Source organism: Manacus vitellinus, unplaced genomic scaffold, assembly GCF_001715985.3.
Source record: "Manacus vitellinus isolate BGI_N305 unplaced genomic scaffold, ASM171598v3 scaffold_39_pilon, whole genome shotgun sequence".
Classification (NCBI taxonomy): Eukaryota; Metazoa; Chordata; class Aves; order Passeriformes; family Pipridae; genus Manacus; species Manacus vitellinus.
The window spans coordinates 7309705-7332693 of NW_021940534.1; the positions used below are offsets into that span (position 1 = coordinate 7309705).

The following is a 22989-nucleotide window of genomic DNA, read 5'->3' on the forward strand; positions in this document are numbered from 1 at the left end:
CTTTCTTTCTTTCTTTTCTTTTCTTTTCTTTTCTTTTCTTTTCTTTTCTTTTCTTTTCTTTTCTTTTCTTTTCTTTTCTTTTCTTTTCTTTTCTTTTCTTTTCTTCTTTTCTTTTCTTTCCTTTTCTTTCCTTTTTTTTTCTCTTAATTTCCCTCCCCTTCCCTTCCCCTTCCCTTCCCTTTTTTCTGTTTTTCTTTTTTTTTTCTTTTTATCCTTTTCCCTCCTCGCACCACACAGGAGTGATTTTCTGGTGTCTGCCACATGGTTCAGAACATTCTTTCTCCCATTTGGCAGGCAAGTTTTCTAGTGCAAAGTACTGACATTTCTTTGTTGCTGTGGGCAGCTGTCCTCCAGGCAACAAACGGCTGGGGATGGGTAAATGCACAACTGGAGGTCCTGGGAGCAGCCCAGACAGGTGCCCCTCAACTAGTGCAGTTGTCATGCAGACTCTCCAATACAGATTGAACTCCTGCTCTTGCCTTCCTCTGTGTGGAGTCATGATCACTCTCCCCGGTTTGTCCTTTTCCCATGAATTTCATGGATCTGAGGGTACTAACTGGCTACTGAGTAAGATCTGCATGGGCAGATCCCTTGAGTTCAGGGAGGATTGGAAAAGAAGAGGGGCAGGCTCTGTCTCATGTTGTGCACACATGAAATAAGTGCATGTGCATCATTATAAAGCCAGTCTGAATGTGCTGGATACCCTCCTTGAAGAACAGAAGGGATGGGTAAGGCACATCCACCAGTGCCTGCAGTAGAAACCGAAGTCATCACTGTTCCTTTCCTTTGGCATCACCACAATGGTGTTGTCTGGTCTCCATGCAGGGAAAGGACAGAGACTTATGGTCCACCTCTCATGGGTCGTGTATTATCAGTGGTTTCATAACAGAAGAGTTTTAGGCTTAACTCCAGCTCTGCTTTTGTGTAGATGTCACTGAGGGGTAATGGTGTAACCTCTTCAACAATGTGACTATACAATCTGTGGTTATTTCCATGTAAAATAGGCTGCATACTATTGTAGAAACTGGGAGATTTTTACAGAATTGCACGTGTGAAATATAATTTAAAGCACTGAACTGCCTTTTGTACACACACATGTGTACACACACACACACACACGCACACAAACATGAACCTTGTTGCAAGCTCTGCTCTGTAAAAGTGGTGTTGATTTTTAAGGTTTTGCTGCTGCCTTTTGCAGCCTCTTTCCTGTCACACAGGCAAGGAGCACCAGAGGGTTTGCCTCACAGGGCAAACAGCTTGGCACTATGCATTGCATGACTAGAGGGTCACTGAGGCTGGTATCACCTGGCCAGGAGCTGAGTTGTGGTAGTGACACAGCCTTTAGGAAGAGGTACGTCCGTTTTTGTGCTGGTAACCAACACTGCACTTCTGGGATAGTGGTTTAGCTATGACAGCAAAATGATGAGCTTTGCTTGCACTTGCTGAGCACTACCACCATACAAGTAGTACTTATTTAAGATCAAACTGAACCCTGACTGAATTGGCTGGCACAGAAGCTGGGCTGGGTGCACAGACTTTCAGTGTTGGGATGGAGACCCTCTGAGGCATCAAAACATGCAAATCCTTCCTGCTGGCCTTGTCCCTGTCTGGTTTTCCTGTCTATGGTGGGTTGACCGTGGCTTAATGCCAGGTCCACACCAAAGGTACTTTATCACTCCCCTCCTCAGCTGGACAGGGGAGAGAGAGGAAATATAATGAAAGGTTCCTGGATTGAGATAGAGGCAGGGAGAGATCACTCACCAGTTACAGTCATGGGCAAACAAGACTCAACTTGAGGAAATGAGTTCAATTTATTATCAATCAAATCAGAGTATGATAATAAGAAATAAAACCAAATCTTGAAAACCCTTCCCTCCTTCCCCTCCCCCTCCCTTCTTTTCCTGAGCTCAGCTTCACTCCCAAATTATCTACCTCCTCCTCACAGTGGTGTAGGGGGATGGTGCGGTCAGTTCATCTCTCATTGTCTCTGCCACTCCTTTCTCCTCAGAGAGAGGACTCCTCACACTCTTCCCCTTCTTCAGCCAGGGATCCCTCCCATGGGAGACAGTCCTCCATGAATTTTGCAAGTTGAGTCCTTCCCACAGGCTGCAGTTCTTCAAGAACTGCCCCATTGTAGATCCCTTCCACAGGATGCAGTCCTTCAGGAACAGGCTACTCCAGTGTGGGTCCCCTGCGGGGTCACAAGTCCTGTCAGCAAACCTGCTCCAGTGTGGACTCCTCTCTCCACAAGCCACAGGTCCTTCCAGAAGCCTGCTCCAGCATGGCCTTCCCACAGGGTCACAGTCTCCTTTGGGCATCCACCAGCTCCAGTGTGGGGTCCTCCACTGTGAATATATGCTCCACTGTGGAGATCCATGGGCTGCAAGGGAGCAGCCTGCCCTCACCATGGTCCTACCACAGGCTGCAGGGGAATCTCTGCTCCAGCACCTGGAGGATCTCTTCCCCCTCCTTATTCACTGGCCTTGGTGTCTGCAGGGCTGTTTCTCTTACATATTCTTGTTCTTGTCTTAGGCTGTAATTTCTCTTGTGTGGCAACTTTTTCTTCTTAAACACTCAGAGGCACTACCACCATCACCAATGGGCTTGGCCTTGGCCAGTGGCTGGTCTGTCCTGGAGTCGGCTGGCATTGGCTCCATGGGTCATGGGGGAAACTTCTGTCAGCATCTCACAGAAGCCACCTCTGTAGCTGCCCCAGTACAAAAACCTTGACACAACCCAAATATACTGTCTTGGACATCATCTCCTCTCCAATTCATCTGGAAGCATTTCTTTCTAATGTTTCTAGAATCCCAGAAGGGAGCTTAATCCCTTCAGCATCCTCCTTGTGCAAAGCATACCTGGGGTGCCGGATGGCTGAGTAACCTCTCATGCACTGAGTCATTAGCATTTGAATTAGTGACATGAGGATAGGAGGCGATTATCCCATTTAACAGCTGTTGAGTGCTGTTAAAGGGACACCTTCAAGAAGAAAGAACAAAAACGTAGTGGATTTTTCTCTTTTAGTAGGGGCTTCCCTGCCTCATATGAATATTGACATCCTCTCATGCTTGAAAAGTGGCCCAGTTTCCACAGGGACATCTTATGATCTTTAAATTTCTTTTCTTTAGAGAGTTGGAAACCTCAGTACACCCACAGTGTGCCAGCAGATGAGAGTGAGAAAGTGGAACTGTCCCCAAACAGAAAGGGAAGTGGTTCCAGGTATTTGGGAGCCAGGCTAAGCCAAGCGTAAAGAGAACAGTCATAAGAAAGCTGCAAAAAGAAGCAAAAGTTGAAGCATCTCCTCTGCTCTGGAGTGCTTCAACCATAAGATGAACAAAAAATCTCTCAGGATTTGGCTAAAGCCAGAGAAGTGCATTTTGAAAGTGTAGGATCTACTCAACATATTGTGTAAGGAAACTTTTTTTGTGCAGGACATTTTTTCAATATAAAACAAAAACTAGCAGGAATGATTACAGTTCTTAGTGTAGGTAATGCTTCAATACAGATAAATTTCTCTCCTGGTCCATGACTCCATTTCTCTTGGCAGTGTGTTAAGCAAAAAAACAAAGTTCCAGTTCTTGTCATCAAAAGGAAGCATTGTCTGGACTCCTGCATCTCAAACATGACTCATTTTGAGGCTTTACCTTTCTTTTAGAGTAAGCTGAACAAGCTAGGGATGCTGCACTTTCACAAGGATTCATCTATGTCAGCTCTCACCAAGATGCTGGTGACTGGCCTCGTAGCCTTTCAGAAGGTCTGACCCCTCATTCAGGTGTGTTGCTGATGCCAAATCCCCTTTCTGAAAGCTAGCTCAGACTGGGTACACTGAGATGTTTCTGGAAAGTTGGCTTCCTTGTCCCCCCAGAGAGCAGCATCTCACAGAAGACAGAAATAATCTCCCATGGTTTTTGTCTTCAGTGGAGAGTGAAGAGGCACAGTGCTGTGGGAAAAATGAAATGTCTTTTTTGTCTCCCTGTGATTTGAAGTTGGTGGCAAGAGGTGTGCCTTGGGTTGGGTTAACACTTCAAGGTGAGAAAATCAGTTTAAGATGGTGAGGTTGTCCCTGGGGCAGAAGTGATAAGAATGGGCAAACAGAAATAGTTCTCCAGCCTCTTCTGTGAAACTGGAGGTTTTACTTCCTCTAGGATTGAAGGGGATAAATCTTTTCTAACAAGTCAGAGGAGTCTATGAAAAGTCAAGACTTTTCCACTTGACTTTTCAATTTCTTTCAATACATTTTTTCCTCTCTCTCTCTAATCTCTTCTTTCTCTTGCAATGAACTTCCATTGAGGTAGGTGCAGTGGCAATATCTAAGCAAAGGTGAGGATATAGAAACATTTGTAATGTTAAGTAACATGCTTCCTGTTATTTTGTCCTTCATTGTTTTTACTCTCTGTGATGACCACTTACAGCCTAATTAACATAGGCATTATTTCCATACAAAGTAGTGATAGCAACAAAGATGAACAAATCTCTTTTTAAGCTTACTTGTTTCTAAGAAGGCCTTTTTTATACCATCCTTACCACTTATCTGACCAATAAATCTGAAAATACATGCAATGGTATTTACTGTGTTGTTACATGTATCTCTAAGCAGATGGTGAGCCAGTACCAAAGCTCGCATTTTTACACCTTTATGCAGCATCTGGGGAGCTGGATTAAATTCCTGCCCATCTTGGGGTTTCACACAAACCTCTGCCTCTACGGCAAGTGCCTTACAACTGCTGCCAATCCCAACCACATTGTTTTAAGGTATTTTTCTTCATATAGAATGAATAGAAGAATGCTGACAACACTTCTTCCACCTCCCTGTCACCCCTGCCCACAAGTAATATTTCCAAAGAGCCATGCCAAGGTTTTGAGCCATCGTTGTGTGTGTTGCTGGTGTCTCAGTCACCTGGGTGCCCTCATGCTTTTTTCATACCAGGTGGCCCAGTTCAGCTGATATTGCAGCATCCCTGGGCACTGTGTGTGGGCTGTGCGGTGAGGCAGATGTAGGGAGCTGGGGGTGCTGCAGGATGGAGCCCAGGGCAGAGGGCTGAGCCCTCTTTGGTCACTGACATGGAAAAAGGAGTGGGAAGCACATCTCACTGACCTAGGACAGAAGCTGAGCGTGTAGCAAGACTCCGCATGACATTAAACCATCTGAAGGGCCGTTGTTAATCACCATAAGGAGATCAAGCAGGTCTGTCCTGTAACCAGGGCTAGCAGCAGGCTGCGTGAGACTCGGGTGACCCTGAGACACCAGGAGCTGCTTTGACTCATTCCCATGCAGAGCAGGAAGGAGAGGGCAATGGCAAAAGGGTCTGAACTGCAGCCTGTTTGAGAGACACAGAAGCCCACTTGCCATGGCCACAAAGAGTCAGTGCCTAATACTGTGGGCATCCTTGCTGTACCATAGCCACTGGCGGGGTGAGGGTCCATGCCAGCCCATAGGCTGTTCCACCCGCTCTTGCAGTTTGTCCTGAGGCTCACTCATCGCTCCTGGACGAGTGCTTGCTGGCCCTATAAGCATCCCCTCTTCGAAGCCTGTGGGGTTAAATGTGGGAGATGGGTGTTGCCAGCAAAAGTGAAACCCACTTGTGGAGTTTCCTTGGGAAAATCCTCCCTGCTGAGGAGTTCAGCAGTGAAGCAGCACTGAAACCTACTCATATTTCTTTGGGTAACACCCAGGCCTGGGGAAAATCTCCCAGGAGATCACCCTCAAACACACACACACATACACACACAGACACACACCCCTCATCCCAAAGCTCTGCCCTTCCACTTGCCACCCAAGTGTAGAGGGTTATTAGGCATAAAGGGTTCTTTCACTGAAATCTGACCTGCATGGGGCGGATATCTTCTTCTGGATTCATTACCATAGCTCCCATTTTTTAGAGACAAGTAGATATACGATGTGTCTGACATCTGTTTTTGAATGAGATGAATTGCATCTTCAATACATTTGTTTCTCAAGTGGATCTGACATCCTTCTGTAGCCAGTGAATTCCTTCACCTCACACAGCCACCTTTGTCATCTCTGTAGCCTTCATTGCCACTCCTCTCTTGCAGCATCCACAGTTTTCATCATCTTTCCTCTCCTTTTTATCACTTTGTTTTCAGAGGCCTCAGATATGGGTCATTCCTTTCCATTCATGTGGTCCTTCTTTCTCCTGCACAGTACCTCATCGTGTAACTCTCCCCTCTGCCCGCCTTGGAACCTGTGTTTCTCTATGATGCTGTGTCTTCTACTTATTTTCTCTGGCATAATGTATCACAATTCCCAATCTTCTCTTGCAGTCTCTCGTCCCCATATCCTCTCTTTATGCCTCTCTCTTCCCCTGGGCAATGGCTTGCTGCCTCTTTGTTGAACTTGATTCTTTGGGAAACACCCGTGTTAGCTCCCTCAAGCTCTGCCTGCACAGCAGGCTCCAGCACAGCATTCTATTACCTTGCTTGCCTCTCAGCCAGCCAACAGTTAAGCACTGATGGACAGACCTTCATGGGCAGAAGAAAGAGCTTTATATTGGAAAGATACTTAGCATTTTATAAGGGAAGATAGGCCTAGGGATGTGCAGTCAATTCACCTCCCTGGGATTCACTGAGCTTCCTTCTCTCTATGTTCCCCACTGCAGCCAAGGCCAGGCACGAGAGTACCCATTGCATGTCCCAATGTCCTTGACCAAACACAGGTCTCCTCAGGGCCCTTTCTCCCGCAGCTCCTGAATGCAGGGATCCCTTTATAACCTTATATCCACCACACAGGAATAGAATGCAGGGTAGTTAAGCTGAAACCCTGCTCTGAAACCCTGGAGTGTGATGCATAGCAGTGAGCTCAGCTGGGGAGCTCAACAAGTTTGTGGCCTGTTCTCCCATCTAGTGTTGGACTTCTTCAGATAAGAGTGGACCTTCTTTCTAGGTAGTCCCCTGCTCCCCATGCTCCAATGAGCTCTTTCCTTTCTGCTGCTTCAGATCCAGTGATGGAAACTGGTGGGGAGAGAATGACTTCAGGCTGCAGGCTGTTTTCCCTTGTAGCTGAAGGGATGCTGTATTTATTACCTCTTTTCCCGAGAAAACACAATTCCTCAGGCTGATTGCACTCTGACACTGTCCCACAGTTATAAGAATGGCTGACAGATGCACTTTCAGCTTTTGGGCAGTATTCAGGCCATTTTGGCAGTGAGATACAATAGGCCAAGGAGCCACACCGGTTGAGAAGAGCAGTCGGGGGGAGACGGCAGTGTTTGGGAAAAGGGTGTTTCCCTAGGCATTACCTCAGAGACATTTGTCATTTATTTCAGATTTAATCAGGATACCACTGGCAGCACAGATGCAGACGAAGTCTCAGCATGGTAAATTCAAAAAACTCCAAGTTTAAATGCATGAGCATTTGCTGGTTTACCTCCAGACCAGAAAGAACAGTGCCTGTTATTTCTTCCTGACACAGGAGGCATTGTAAAGATCTGCAAACAGCCTTTTGCACATGCCAGAGCGTGCATCAAGTGCACTCTGGACATTGGTTCTGTGGCTTTCAGCTTGGGGCTGTCATCACAGTGATGTTTCCAAAAGTGGGACACAACATTGCACTCATCTACAGCTGCCCTGCTCTCAAACGCGCACAGACATCTGCAGGAGAAGGGAGGTACCCCTCTGGTAGAGGCATCAGCCGGATGGCAGCATGCCTTTGACGGAGAGGAAAGGAATGCAGCATCTCCTGGTGACTGAGAAAGCTTGGGTGGTTTTGCACATAGGAAGCTCTTTTAAATGTGTTTCCTCCAACCGCCTGGCCTTTTGTTTTTCAGCCATGCTTGATGCTGGTGTTGGAAAGCTGAACTCCCCAAAAGTGAACTTCCTCTCCTACTATAAACTGACCCTTGGGGTTGCTATAGTGACTGCAGAGCAGCCAGCAGGCTGTATAAACACTCCCTCCCGCTTCCCATCACACTGGGCCTGAGAGGCTGAGCCACGGGATGTGCGCAGCAACCTGGATTATGCGGGTGGTTGTGAAATGCAAAACCGACAATTTCTCTGCTTCCTCCCTGCTTCCCCCACAGGGAGGCAAACCCAGCAGGCTGGTAGCAGGCACAAACACGCCCGTCCTGACGAATTTGGGCACATGGCATGGTACCGCAGAAACCAAACCCAGACATTCACCTGGGGAGCTTGAGCAAGATGTGGAAATATATGGTGCAACTGGATTCTCTGCAACATCTGATTCCTGTGGCCTCACTAACTGTTGAGCTTCCAGCTGTGAGGGGGGAGCGGTTTGGTACATACAATGTCACAGCTCCTTCTATGTAATTAATTGCAACAATCAACCGAGTGTGAAATCCATCAGTCTCTGGGTCCTCTGTTGCTCGCTTTGATGCCAGCTCTTCTTCTTTCATTTTCTTTTTTTTTTTTTTTAATGCATTTCATTAAAGTCTGTCCCTGACTCTCTGAGACACTTTCCAGACATTGATGTTTGTGTGTGACTGTATCCATCCCCATAAAACCAGGTCAGGTGTTTCAAAAGCAGCAGCCTGTGAGACAAATTGAAGCACACGGGGAGGTGTTTCCCAGGCAGAGCAGGGTATGCATCCCCTCTGGCCACTGCAGATGTTCTTCCAAACTGGCAGGTACAGCTTAGCCAGGGATTTTGTGAGAGGTGAGCTAAACCACCCTGCCAGGAGGAGATAATCAGCTCTGCTCTCACTGCAGTGGGATGCAACTTGATGGGTTATCTTCAAGAAATAAGGTTGCTGTCCCACCACAACAGGCCTGTGACTGCTCCAAAAAGCACAAAGCACATCATCTCAAAGGTGTGTAAAATAAAGCATCTGCTTCATGCCGTCAGGAGGGCCCATTCAAAAGTGCCAGGCATCCTGCAAAACACCCACCTACTCCTACTGCCAATACACACTTTTTGTTTTACTATTAAGAGATTTCCTGGCACAAGGATGGATGGACTCACGTGATCCCATTTTTATGTGTTAAGGGTGTCACTAACCAAACTGATCGATAGGTACCTTTGCTCAGACACGTGGCTGTACAGTTGCAAGCTGTCCGGGGATTCCATGAATTCCCATCCTTCCTGCCACATTTAGAAATGTACACAGTCTCTGCTAAGCAAGGTACTGGTAGAGGCAGAAGAGAAGAAGGTTTCTGGAAGAGTGCTTGTCTGTAATCCCAAACATGTCCCTATAATCCCAGCCTGTGACTCAGAGCCAGGGGGATGCAGAGGGTCAGTGTGGCCTGCTCATCCACTGCAGTGAGTCATTATGCCCCAAGGAGAAAAGGAGCCTTAAAGCCTCACTCTGATTGCTGTGAATGATGGCAGTGGGACAAGTTGCACAAAGTATGCTAAATCAAAGGCAATTCTGGCACAACTCGTTACAATACAAAATAGGGACCGGCCCTATAGTGTCTCACTAAACGGATGGCAGGTGCTGAGTCTGATTAAACAGGGTTTTCCGAATCACTTGCAGAGACAAATGAGAGGCAGGCAGAGGCATAAAGCAACACACAGTGCCTTCTAGATCTCAATGGGTTTGCATTTCTCTGTTCACTCTGTACCTGCCTTATTACAGAATTTAAAAATAAATCAGCTGAATTAGTTGGTGTAAGTACATGGCCTTTCCTGCTCCTGTCAAAGGAGTGCCCCAGTGTCGAGCAGTGCTGCCAGCTTGCCTGAGCTTGATGCAGAAAACCTGGTGAATCGGTAATGTGACAGTGACACTGATTCTCCCTTTACCCCTGAAAATAACATCACAGAAATTAACAGCCTGCAAATCCCTTATTCAAGTAGGGGCTTAGAAAGTGCGAAGTGGAGCACATGCATTTGTGAAGTAGCTGGGCGGAAGGAAATCAGGAAGAAGGAGGACAGGCAAAGCAGATCTGCTTTGACAACCTTGGGAGCTCAAAGATGGTTGGGCAGGTGAGTTTATCGGTTTTCCTCAGAAGAAATCTTAAGCCAGCTTGGCTCTGATGAGGGCTATTACAGACTCAAATGACGTGGCATCTGAATTATGTCCATAGAAGCAGTTAACAACCTGGATGCTTTACAAGTTACCAAAACCTCTGCAAACCTCAAGAAACTGGAGGTCTTTTGTGCAATTTTTGATAATTCTCCTTGGAAGGCCAAATTTGTGGGCCCCACAGACAATAGCACCACTTACTTATCTGAGCCCAGCTGCCCAGTGCCAGGGCTGCATCTCAGCTGAATGCCTGGCATAACAGGAAGCACAAGAAGGCACCACCTGAAGTCACCTCCGGTCTTGATGTTAGTGCAGCACTAAGGAAGCCTGAAGGAAGACACTGCAAGGGACCTTTCAAATCTTTCCTGCATCTGTGTCGGATTCAGCTGCAAATGGTCCAGGGTTGCCCTTTCCAGATGTGGACTGACACCGTGGCTGTCCAGGGAAGCTGAAAATTGCTGGGGGAGGGAAGGGGAAAGGATTATTAGCACAGCTCAGCTTAAAAATGAGGGGAGGTTTGTGAAGCTTCTCCTAGGTCTCCCTACTGTTGGGAGGGTGTTCTCAGAGGCGCCCCTGGCTCTGGGCTGTGAGTGGCCGGTCGGTGCTGCGGTCGGCTGCTGTTGCCTCCCAAAGCCGCAGCGGCATTGTTGAGGTGCAGACGTGCAGAACAGCTCACGCCAAGGCTGCACACTCACAGGTGATCTTTTCCTCTGTACATTTTCCAGCGGAGCTGGCAGCTGCTCCTGCAGTGTGCATGCTTCATTGGCTATCCAAAGAAGGAACTGGGCGGGCGTTGATCCAATTGAGGCGGTTTCAAGGAGTGAAGGCAGGAAGGAAAATTACCAACTTTGACATATGTTGCTCCCTGCAGGTCTCTCTTATTATAGCCTGGCAGAATGTCAAGGTGCACAGACACGACCCAGAGCTGTAACACATGATGGCTGCTTTGCCTCCTGTCCCACCCCTTTCACACAGGCAGCAGTAGCAAAACCATTTCTGGCATACCAGGAAATCCTGGTTCTCTCTATTATCAAGGAGGGAGTGAGCAGTTATACAACTTTGAGCTGCCATCAGCAAGACCCGTGGGAGGGAGGGGGGGAATAGTTCACTTGGAAAGGAATGCTGCAGTGTAGGGCAGTGGTTTTGACATGCTGGAGTGAAACTTGGCATAAAGGAACAGAGGGAATTCGTTTGCCAGGTAGACGTGGCACTTCAGAAAGAGATTAAGTGAAATGGCAGTGGAAACCTTGAGAGATCTTAAGAGGTGGCTAGTTAGCACAGGGCATGTATCTGCAGCCCTTAGTGTGGGTTTCACAGCGCTGGGGGTCCACAGCTTTCTAACAACTATTATTTACCTGACTCTTTAGCTCTTTTATCTTGCCAGCACACATGAGAAGCCAGCTGTGTGCATAGTCCTACCCGGGGTAGGGCCTTCAACTTGACAAGAAGAAATGAAGACCCAGGGTTCAGTGGCCTGAAGTGTTTGTCAGCCATTTGTGATGGCAGAAATCTACTTACTTTTCCGAGAATATTTAACCACTCTAGTGTGCCAAGAAGAATGTAGTGTGGCATAGCAGCCATCCAGAACAATGGCAAATATTTGTTCCTGGTAAAAATTTGCTTGCCACAAGTCTTCATTTACAGCATATCTCCTGTTTCGGAGCAGATGGGAGGGAGGTCTGAGATGTCCCTCTGAAATGTCAATCTGAAAAGGCTGAGTCTTAAAGACAGCACTTATGTGGAAAGGCTGGGAGAAATACACAGGTGTATCAAGAAGCAATAGGTGTGCATTGGATTTACACCTTTCGTTGTCCCTCCTGAAAGTCCTTGCCAAGGGTTTGACATCTAAACAAACATGTTAAACCTTCCTCTTTGCAGATTCTTTCTGCTGGGGCAAGTTCCCCATTGCTCGCTTTCACACTGTGTTTTCTTTCAGCCCTTGTTTTTTAGTCTGTCAGCACAACCTTGAGAGAAAGGACTTTGGCTGAGAGCTGAACACACAGTACCAGCTGTACTGATTTCCATCGCCTGGTATGTAGCAGTGGACTTTCACACTGTGCCTTCTTTGCCTCCCCCAGTTAGGCTGAAATCTCCCACCACAGTTTCTGCTTTTCTTTGTGGTGGAATTGACTTGGCCATGAGAAGCAGTGGATTTAGGCTCCTGCAGCCCTGCTGTCAGCACAGGAGACCCTTGGCAGGGTGCAGGCAGCCATGTGGGATGAGGGGCTGAAAGCATCGGAGGAATGTTGATGTTCCAACAAACTTTGGGATGAACTAGGGAAGGTGGAATGCATGATTGGATCAGAGAAGAGGAGGAAGTGAGTGGAAAAGGGAGATACAGTGTGACAGATGGGAAGGAGAGCAGAAGGGCAGTGTGAAATCACACAGGAGATGGGCAGCATTTGAAGAATAAGGACAATAAAAGTTGAGGGACTGTTATAAGTGTCTAAATCTTTGGGGAGCTTGTAAGAAATTGGACATCTCTCCTCCCCTCTGATTTGGACTGTATTTTGAAAAGAAAAGAAACAGAACAGTTATTTTAGTGACTTTTTCTTTTTGTGTGTGTGTGAAATACTCAAGTTGTTGCACCATGATTTTTTTCCTTTACATTCCTCTGGTTATAGCAGTGAAATAGATTAAAACCAAAATATTTTGTATTTTGTCATATGCTTTGCTGCCCTGTCCTTTTCTCCTTTCTGTGACTTTGACAAGGAGAGGTGCAAAGCTGAGATTTCTCCTCTTCCTTGGCAGGGGTTTTACCCTGACCCATGTAAGGCAATGTTGCTACCTGGCAGTTATGATGCTCTTTAACCTTAAACAAAGGTTCACGTGAAACACAGGCCTTTTGTGTGGATAGAGGGAAATAGGATGAAGAAATCAGATAATGCTAGAATAGCAGCATGCCTGGAACAAAGATTTGGAAGAGTAACGTGGGAAGGGGATGCTACAGCCTCCTCCTCAAATATTCTCCAGGTGCTGGGACATGATCTAGAAAGTCTTCCCTGTCCTAGTTTTACTCAGATGTAAGGTCTCTTCATCCCATCATATGGCTTGCAGATACTGGTCACCAACAGCTCCTTTCACCTGCTTCCCCTTTGCATGCCTTGGAAAAGGCTCTAAAACCGTATTTCTGCCGTCTCCTCTCTTGCTACTATTTGTTCTTGCAGAGTGTACCTAGCACACCTATTTTCTCTGGCAGCACTTTTTTTGTATCCCAGGGGACTTGTAAGAATTAGGGTCGGCTTGACATGAGTGGAGTACTGTACAGAGATATTTACAGCTGTTTGCAACGCTTGTGTTGAGTATGAAACCAGCAGCAATTAGGATCCAGGCCAGTGCCTTCAGTGAATAATGGTCTTGGTTACTTGGAAATATCAGATGGCTTCAGCTTTATGCAGTTGCTACGAGGAAAAAAAGTTAAGTAAACAAAGAAAAAGAATAAGAGGAGGGAGTGGTGGTTTTTTTATTGGCATAGTCAAGAAGGGCAGTCAAAAAGAGAGAAAGAAACTGGAAAACAATACCCTGTGTCTTCTCTTGCAGCCCACGGCACAGAACATTTTCTTTGCGTGTTCAATATCCTTTGCCATGATCACTTTTGGTTCCTGTCCCTCGGAGACCTTTCTTGGAGGCCAGTGTTGTTGTTTGAGTGCTTCACTGTTAGGATTTGTTTCTAATATCGAACATATGACCTTAATTGCCACACAGTCCTGGGACCTCATCCCTGTGAAGCACCTTCACATCTCATGGTCTCCATGGCAGCCAGTAGTAGTCAACAGCACGTCCCTGGAGGAGCACTCAGCATTTGTCCCTTCTTTGTAAGATGTGTCCGAACAGTCCGCCTGGTTTCCTTTGGGGTTTGAAAATGGGGGATCCTGAGAAGAGATTATTTCTGGAGGTTTTCCAGAGCTGCTACTTTGGCTGTTGCATAGATGCCTTCCTCTCCTATAGATAAGGGAGAAATGCTTTCAGATTCCTGGAAATATTTTAATTTTGTCTTTCCTTGGATAAATAAGATAATGTAAGGAAACGGATTATGCTGTTTCTTGGTCTCCAGCTGCAGAAAGAGGCACTTGGCCACCTTTGCCAGACTGGCCTCAGAGTTTGTAGTCTTCTATGTTTTTCCTCCTGACTGTCAGTGTGGGTCTCACCTGGACCTGGGAGCTGTGTAGGTAGTTCCTGCAAGTCAGGGACCTTCACCTGGATTTTTGGGCTCATCTGACTTTTCTGTTCCAGATTAGCCCTGATCACAGAGGAAGGCACAAGTCTTCCTCTGCACACCACTGTTCAGAAATAGAGCAAGCTTCTTTTGTCACCCCAGAAGAACCCCTCTGAAGACTCTGAGGTGAGGCAGGACTTCTCCTTGCAGCTTGTTTTCCCTGCCCACAGCAGAGGTTGACTTGTCTCACAACGTTCCCCACAGCGGCCCCTGTTTCCCCCTGGAGATGCAGCCTGTAATGAGATCAAGATGGAAGGACAGTCTTTTAGCAACTCTTCAGCCTGCTCTAGCAATGGAGGAGGGCTGCCAGTGCATCTGTCAGTGGGATGAGATCGGGGTAGTCTTGCCTTCTAGCAATGATGGAGCTGGTCCTTCCAGACGAGTGTACTCCCGCTTGTGATGACACCAAAAAAGCCTTGGCTCCTTGCAGGCTGCTGGCACACACAGCTTGCTAGAGCACTGGCAAGTTTTTAAGGTTTTGTCAGATGGGAACAGTGGTGGAGAAAAGAAAAGTGAAACCAGATGTTTTTCCTTACGGTTGCTTCATGTTCATATGAGGGGGGAGAAGAGAGGCCATAAAAATGTCATAACCCTTGATCCCCGAGGCTCAGCATTATACTGTGCAAAAGCCAGTGCTGTAAATCCACACCTCAGCAGCCGAGGGTCCCGACAGCACGAGACTGTTGCGATAGCTGAGGGAGAAGAGTCTTTGCATTCGTCAGCATAAACTGGAGGAAAAAGCCTTTGGGAAGTTAACGCCCATAGGCTACTTTTATGGAATGAGTTATTTTTTCAGATTTCTCTGGGGATGCATCAGTGCTGAGTCCTGAGGCTGACCGTCAGGCTTAGAAATTTGGGATGTGTTTGCACTGCAATCAATCTACCCTGCAGGCTGTGCGGAGGAAGCAGAGTTAACTTCCTCCTCCCCAGAACAGGTTCACCTGCCAGCACACCAGGGCAGCCCAGCACTGGGGTGAGGACTTGCTGCCAGGGCATTCACCTGACTTGACAGAAGGGGTTTGGCAGCCCTTGCTACCCTGTGCTGCTGCAGCTACACATGTCCCTGCCACCTCAGACACCCAACCTGGGTACCAAAAGGCAGCCAGCAGCCATGTAGAAGCAGTTCTAATCAGAGGGTCCAGCTGGCAGCAGAGGAGAGGTGCTAGGAACAGTCTGACTCCAGTCATATCTTGTTTTGTATAGGAGAGGCTGCTTGTGGTAGTCAGAAAACAACTACAAGGAGTTCCAGGCAGCGCCCTTCCAGGGAAATGCGTGCTTGGGTGAACGCAGAGATGGAGGAGAGGAAAGTTGTGTACACACAGGCCTTGAGCCACACAAAGGTTTGAACAGAAAGCAGCCAGACCTTTTCTGCCTTGTACAACTAGGACTGTGATAACCAGATATGTTTTTCTTGATATTTCTTGATACTTGCATACTCAGTTTCTGTGTACATGTCAGCAAAGAGAAAAGGCTTTTTTGATTTGATGCAGACTGTATGGAGTCCTTCCATGAGCTGGCTTAGGAGGTGATTTCAGCCATCAGCCTGGATTCTGTATCTGAATTTCCCTGTAAGATCAAAAGTGACTAGGCTTAGTCCTATTTTAGAGGAGTAAGCTGTGTTACTTCCCATACAATTCAGGTAGTTTGCCTGCTGGGCAATGTATAGTTATAGTTCTAGTTCTACTTGTGCTAATGGGTGACTAGGAACAAAAACAGCATGAAAGGTAGAGAGTGCACAGAGGGGGCTGTGGGCTTGAACTTACAGGATTTCATTTTGGACCCTGGTTCAGCCAAAGACTTCTGTGGTTTCTGTGGTTAAATCATTTAAACCATCTTTTGGAGCCTTCTGCCCTTTTGCAAAAGAAGTAACCAGCCCTTGGTAGTCTCTGTAGGGCCCTGAGATTGCATGCTGTCCAGGTATTATGACAACATGGTCCAATTGGTTAGAATAATTTTAAAAAATATTTTCATATGGGAGTTACTCATCCCGTAAAATAATTTCATGGAATGACTGCAGGTTGGTTTTTTTTTGACTTTGCAACATGTTTTACTAACAAAATGACTAAAAGTTTAATCTTTTGGGGATAGGAATTGCAGGCATTTTCCTTACTGCTTAATTTCTCTTCTCCATCACCGTACTAAGTGATGGAAAGTTGGAGTTATTTGCAAGCTGCCTGGCATTGCCATTGCACTATTTGTACTAAAGCTGGCATCCTGGCTATCCTGGTGCACTACAGAAAGAGATTAGTTTGTGGGCAACTGTGCTTACATCAACTTTGCATTGACTGGGATGTTCTCAGGCAGACAGAGTTCTTCTGGTCCTTCGTCACTGATCATCTTTTCTAGACCTCTTGTCTATCTCACACCTCTCTTCTGGACTCTTTCCAGTTGGTTGGTATTGAACTTTTGTCTCCAAAACCAGAGAGCAGTCCAACTCCAGCCTAGATGGTCCTGGGTAGAAGGATTACCTCACTTGTCCAGAGGGTTTTTCTTCTGTTTATACATCCAGCACGTTGTTTGCCTTTTTTCCTAATGGTGTTGCACTGTTGACTGACATTCAGCATATGACCCTGATCCTCCTCTGCAGAATATGTACCAAGATGGTGTTGTCACCATCCTGAATTTGGGAATTGATGTATTTCTTACAGCATTTAGTTCCTTGTGCTTGGGCCACTCGACATGCTCTTTCTATCTCTGTGACCCTGTATTCAATTTTCCTTTGGTAAATGGAAAGAAACTGCTATTATTGACTCAGGCAATGTAAATCAATGTTTATTTGAGGGAGGCTTGGGTGATGGAGTTGTGGTGGACCAGAGCACTGGGAATCAGAGGCAGATATTATGGACAAAACTGAAATGTAATGGCTGATGTTACCATGCTCAGTTGTGATAACGCTAGTTAGCTTTGTCAAGGGATGAGTGTTGCTGACTGGCTTTAAAAATAATTACAAAATATTGCCTGGTTATAGAAATGAACATACAAACAGTTTTGCATCTCTCCTTGAGTTAGGGAGTTAGCAATAGCCAGAGGGTGAGGATTTCAGGTGCATACCTGTTATCTCCTGGCATTTTGCAAAATGACTGAAAACTTCAGTCAGTTTGCGAAATGACAGGTTTCACAACACGAGAACATAACATATGTGCCTTAATAAGCTACTGTAGCTGAAAGAGAGCAGTAACTCAGCAGCACCTTTCAGCGTTCAGTGAGAGATGAAGTTAGTCTGAGAAGACAGGAGTCCACTCCCTCCATCAGATATTCTCCCTCCCCTGTTGCAGCTAAGAACTTTGGATCCATTGAAAAGGACAGAATGGCCTTTAGACTTCTGTTAACCTGGAAACTCCCTTAGTACTGAATTTTTTTTCTCTTGTCAGAAACTCCTCCCCTTGCACTCAGCTGCTTCTCCCTGCTCTTTTTGCTTTAGTTCAGCACAGCAGAACTTCTGCAGGATTAAAAGCCACTCCGTCTGCTATGCAAGTGTTGGGAGAGGAGAGTGATTGCTGGGCAACTGATGAGCTGGGGTGAAACAGTGTTGGGAAACAGAGCACAATGTTCTTTTCTTTTTATGGAAAGTGATATATTATTATAGACCACAGTAATCCAAGGTTTGCTCTTAGCTACTTCACGATTAGCAAACAGGCCCCACTTGTGCTGTACCAACCATTTGTGGAGCTGTGGAAGGTACGAGGATGTCAATTGATCTTGATTTGTGCTGTAGGATTGCTTCATACAAAAGGAAATTTATCATTGGGTTTGGTTTCAGGGTACAGAGATGGATATCATGCTATCTTTCCAGGGAAAGCACAGGCCTCCACTGTGCCAGACAAGTCACTGGTCCTTGCTGGATCTTCCCTGGCAAATTCCCTCTCTTCTTGGGAGCCTTTACTCGGTCTAAAAGCTGGAGCAATCAGCATACAAAATGTTTTGCAAACTTTTCCCAGTCTGTCCCTGTGTCACACCCATTTGAGGGAAAAAATAAAATAAGGCTTTTCCTCAGCCATAGAAATGGTTGGAATTATTATTTGCATGGCAACTCAAACTTTGTGAGATGCAGGGTAAACACAGAAACGGGTGAAGCCCTGGGTCTGCATCAGAGACCACAAAGACTGTGTAGATAAAAAAAAAAATCAAAAAGCTGATAAAGGTGTAGGCAAGCACACCTTCAGAAAACAGATGTGTTGTCTTTTAAAATTTCTTCTACCACCATCCCAAATCAGAGAAAAATGAATTTAACTTCCAAACTGCAAGGCTCAGAGAAATAAATAAGTAGCAAACTACAAAAGTGTTATTCTTCTTACAGGCTTCTTATGCAAGGTGAGGTTTGTGCTGAAGAATGAAGCTTTCATGTCTGAGGTGTGGTGAAAAAATATGGAATAATGTGACTTGTGACAAAATCATGACACCTGCCGAACTGTTTCTCAGATCAGTGCCCAAGTGTACCTGTCACTCCTTCTTTATCCAGCATACCAGCCCCTGTTACATGGAGCCAGGCTCCCAAGGGACCAGGCTGCTCTGAAACTGTTGCAAGGCAACACATGATCTAGTCAATGCAGGTCAAAGCAGGGAAGAGGGAGCAGCATAGCCTTCAGCAAAAATCAGTTTAGGGACCTGGAGAACTGGCTGTCTGTGAGATGGGGCTGAAGGGCTCGCTGCTGTACCCCTGCTGTGCTTGCTCTCTGCCTGCCCCTGCTTGGCTGCAGCCAGCTCAAGTATGCCAGAAACACTGATTGTAATGTGGAGATCCCTGTGCGCGAGCCAGAGGAGAAAATAGCTGGGCAGATGGTGCTATATTAAGGGGAGAGCATCTCAGAATTGTCTGCTGGGATTCTCCAGGGGCAAGGGTCCGTCTTGGCCTCACTTGCTCTCTGCCTTCCCTGGCACCTCCTCCTCTTCTGCCCCTTATCTCCTTTATAGGTCCTTCCTCTCTGAGGAAGATGTGGGATGATGTGTGGCCCAAGGGGTGCTACCTCCAGCTTGGAATTTGGGGGAAGATGAAACCTGGGCGTATAAAGCTTGTGCCTTATCTTTGTTCAAGCAAGCTGGAGGTCCCTCTGTTCCCACGCTCTGGTCCAGCTCTGTGCTCTGCCACAAGTCCCAGGGCAGGACCCGAGTGGCAGCTTTTCACAGGGATGGGCTGGCATGGGCAAGGGAGGGCCTCCTAATCTTCCCTGTCAGCAATTAGCTTTCTTCTCTTCAGACTCCATGGGGGAAGGACTTGCCGCAGCATGTTATTCTTCTTCCTCTCCCAGTCTCAGCTCATCTCCTTCCCCCCCTTCCTTTCCCCCATTCCCCCCCTTCTTCACCAGCCAAGTACCAGCCCCACTCCTCATCCTTGCCAGTAGTCTCTGCCTCCCTCCTAGCTCTCCCCTCCGGTTCCCAGTTAAGCTTCACCGAGCAGGGCAGTAGGCAGAGCCGATAGAGGAGGACAGTGACAAGATACAGCTGCTGCCTGCGTTCAGCAGCAATGAGAGTGGCCCCTAGTGCCCAGCAGCAGAGCGGGTTGGGCATGGATGGCCGCCACAGAGCAGGACGGGGGGAACCAGAGTCGCCTCTGGAGGTCAGCACCTACTCCCCGGGGTAACCTTCTGTAAACAAAGCATCTGCACCTTCCGCAAACATACATCTAGCACGGAAAACAAACAGGAGAAGTGAAACACATGGGTTGATGATTCAGTTGAAGAGCCTGAAGATTTGTGGCTTTTCACTTTACCCTTAAATGTTTTTGGTGGCACTAAGACCATTCCCTGGTGCAGGGAGGTCTCCAGGAATCTGGCCAGAAGTTCCCTTGCCCCATCTCCTTCCCAGCACCACTTCAGAACAGAGTATATGTGTTGCATGACTTTTCCAGCCCTTTGAAACATCCTCATGGGTAGTATAAAGACATTAGCTGAATGCACATGGAACGGTCATCCTCCTTTATCAGTGCAAGCATCTGGTGTTTGGGGGGCTCAGAAAGGAACGGAGCTGTGTGGTCAGATGTGATATGAGCTCCAGTGTGATGTATCTGGGCTGTGACTGGGATCCCTAGCTGGTCACCACAGAAGACTGGAGTGCACAAAAGCCCTGGAGTTGCTCTAAGTAATGGATTTTCAGAATCCTGCACATACAGAGAAAAAACTGTAGTTTTCTACAGTTTCCAATCGGAGTGTGGAAAGATTAAAGATGGAAATACTGGGATAGTCATGGGTGTTAAAAGGGATGTTGGGAGATAAAGAAGCACAGCAGCCGCGTGGGAACAGTAAAGCAGTCAATCAGAGATGCTGCAAAAGACTTGTGGGACGCTGGTCACAGTTTCCTCTTTATAGCACGCATTTTACTCAGTTTGCTCTTCTGTTGTAAAGATAGTTTTACTGCCTGTGAATGGTTTTCATGACAGTCCTTTTCCACACAGCCCTTTCACAATCTTTTTCTCCGTATTAAACTTGATAGGTTTTCTAAGTGTAAGATTGTCACAGAAAAAGAGTTTTGTTTTTTTCCATCTCCTGAATATTAAAAAGTCTTGTCCACAGTACTGCTCTCAAATATTTTTTCTAGTTATTAAAATATGATGCTCCTGGGTTTATATCATGTGCTTCTTCATATCACTGTTACCCAGTGGTATTTCACCCCAGCGTATCATGGTCCTCTCAGAACTTAGTTTGTTATTCAAGATGACTCTGCATCCAAAAGGAAAGAGGCGGTGAGGTCCTGGGCTGCCTGATGAAAAGCGCCAGTGCTCAAGAGAGGGAAATACTAATTCTGTTGTAGAAAGCAATGTGACATGCCATTTGTACAATGCGGGGCAGTTATGGTCATTCATGTTCAAAAAGATTGATTCATGCTGGAACAGGTGCAAAGAAAGGCAATGGGAGGATTAGGGTGTTGGAGAGCTGAGGTTATAAAAGTAAGACTAAAAGAGCTTGGCTTATTTAGACCCGTACCACGAAGGCTGAGAGAGGGATATGATCGGTCTCTATAAATACATCCTGGAGGTTAATACTAAGGAGGAAGAGAAGCTATTTCAGTTAAAGGACAATGCTGACACAAAAGCAAATGGCCATCATAAACCTGGCATGCAGAAAGCGAGATGGGGAGTTAGGTCAATGTCAGGCATTGCTGCTGGCAGGCTGAGGGCAGGGGGCTCGGGTAGCCCATGGGAAGGCTGTGTGGCTGTCACTGCCTGTGCACGCAGGCTTGGCACAGCAGCCATGGGCTTGCCAAGGCCCACAGGAGACATCTGCCCAAGCCTGTTTGATGGTGTGCTGGAGAGGTGGCCCAGCAGATCCAGAGCTCCCACCCACTCAGACCCTGAGGGTGGCACCAGCTCTGATGTCCTTGCCTGGCTGCTCAGGGCTCCCTCATGGCCTGGGATCCCATGTCAGCCCTCAAGGCTATAACAGCCCGTGCCCAAACCACGTGGCAGCAGGGCCGGTCTCAGCTCTCCACAGCCCTGCCCTACCTGCCCTACAGGAGATGCCTAGGGCTGGCACTGCCATCCAGGGGACAGGCCTCCACCAGCCACGCTGGTCCCACTGCCAGGGGTGTTAGCAGTGCAGGGCTGTCCTGATTTCCATGCAAGGCTTTCACCAGCCCGTACGTTGCAGCGGCCATAGTAGCCTCAGTTTGCCTTTCTGGGGAGAAAGAAAGTGCCATTGAGATGGAGCACCCATTTTGTTTCATGGTCAGGGGAGAAGTTTCCCCTGTCAGAGCTGGAGTAGTCTTGGGGTATGGAAGGAGGCAGTTGCTCCATCCTGTTGCTGGCTTTGGAGCCAGGACCGGGAGTGCAGTTTGCTCCCCAGGGCAGAGCTGCAGCAGCACAGGGTGTCCCTAGGAGCCTGCAGACATTTTGTTCCTGGCACAGTGCGTGGTTGGCTGCTGGAGTTAGCCCATGGCTGAGAAGCTCTCTGGGTGTGTCTCTCACTTGAAATCACTCACATCATGTTGTGCTTCAAATCTCTGACTTGGGCTTAAGCTTTCACTGCTTCAGTGTTGGCAACGCAAGATGAGTGAGCTGCTCTCAGTGATGGGAGCTGAGTCGCTGCTAGCTTGCCAATCCAGTTTTATTTCCACCGCACGATGTACAGCTTGATGAAAGGCTTTACCTTTGGATCAGTGGGATGGAGAGGACCTGACAGTGAAACTATGCCTCTTGCCCAAGTGTGCTCAGCCAGGGCAGGAGCCCTGCCTCTCCTCCCCAAGGTGCTGCTGCTGCTTGCTCTTGAAGTGCTCTGCTGGTACAGTGCTCTGAGCACACCCCACCTTCAGTGGCCAGGCCATTCATCTGAGGACCAGGTGGCATAAACAATCAAGACCATACCTACCTGGCAGGTTCAGCTTTTATTGCTGCTTGCAAAACAAAATAATGTTGCTGTCACAAGTATCCCAGCTCACATGTTTCGGGGCTTTCCCCCTCCTCCCCCTTTCTATTTTCATTGCTGGAGGCTGAGGGCAGCCCATGGGATGAATATTTCACTCCAGACTTCCATTCAGCTGTTAAGTCAGGATGTTTGCCAGAAATGTAATTCTTTCTTATATTTCCAGGATAATAGCTGGGTAGGATGGCAGATGGCTCATTCAGGATGAGACATTACATTTTATTCCTGGCATAGGATGGCATGTGGCTGTCCTGCCTGTGGATAGGTACTTGGCTAATGGTGCTTCTTTAAGGAGATTTTTTTGTTTTCTTTTGTTTTGTTCTGGATGGCCTTTTTTTTTTTTTTTTTTTTTTTTTTTGTTATATACCTCTTCTCTTATTTCGCCCAGTGAATTCTGCTGGCTGGGACATCATGTATCAGAAAGAGATCCATCAATGCATGTGTTAGATACCTGCTGCCCTCTAATGGCTGTCTTTCTCTG

The 22989-nt window shown here is 47.0% G+C and overlaps 1 long non-coding RNA gene across 2 annotated transcripts in view; it reads left to right on the forward strand.

Annotated features, from left to right (window-relative positions):
* The window catches only part of LOC108640613, a 31855-nt gene extending 23479 nt beyond the window's left edge, over positions 1-8376 (forward strand). Inside the window, exon 7 of one of the 2 annotated variants that reach the window (XR_003915992.1) lies at positions 8040-8376. This is a non-coding gene — a long non-coding RNA (uncharacterized LOC108640613). Of the gene's footprint in view, positions 1-7787; positions 8017-8039 lie in introns of those variants that run through there. The other variant, XR_003915991.1, reaches the window with a different exon arrangement.
* The last annotated feature ends 14613 nt before the right edge of the window (positions 8377-22989 follow it).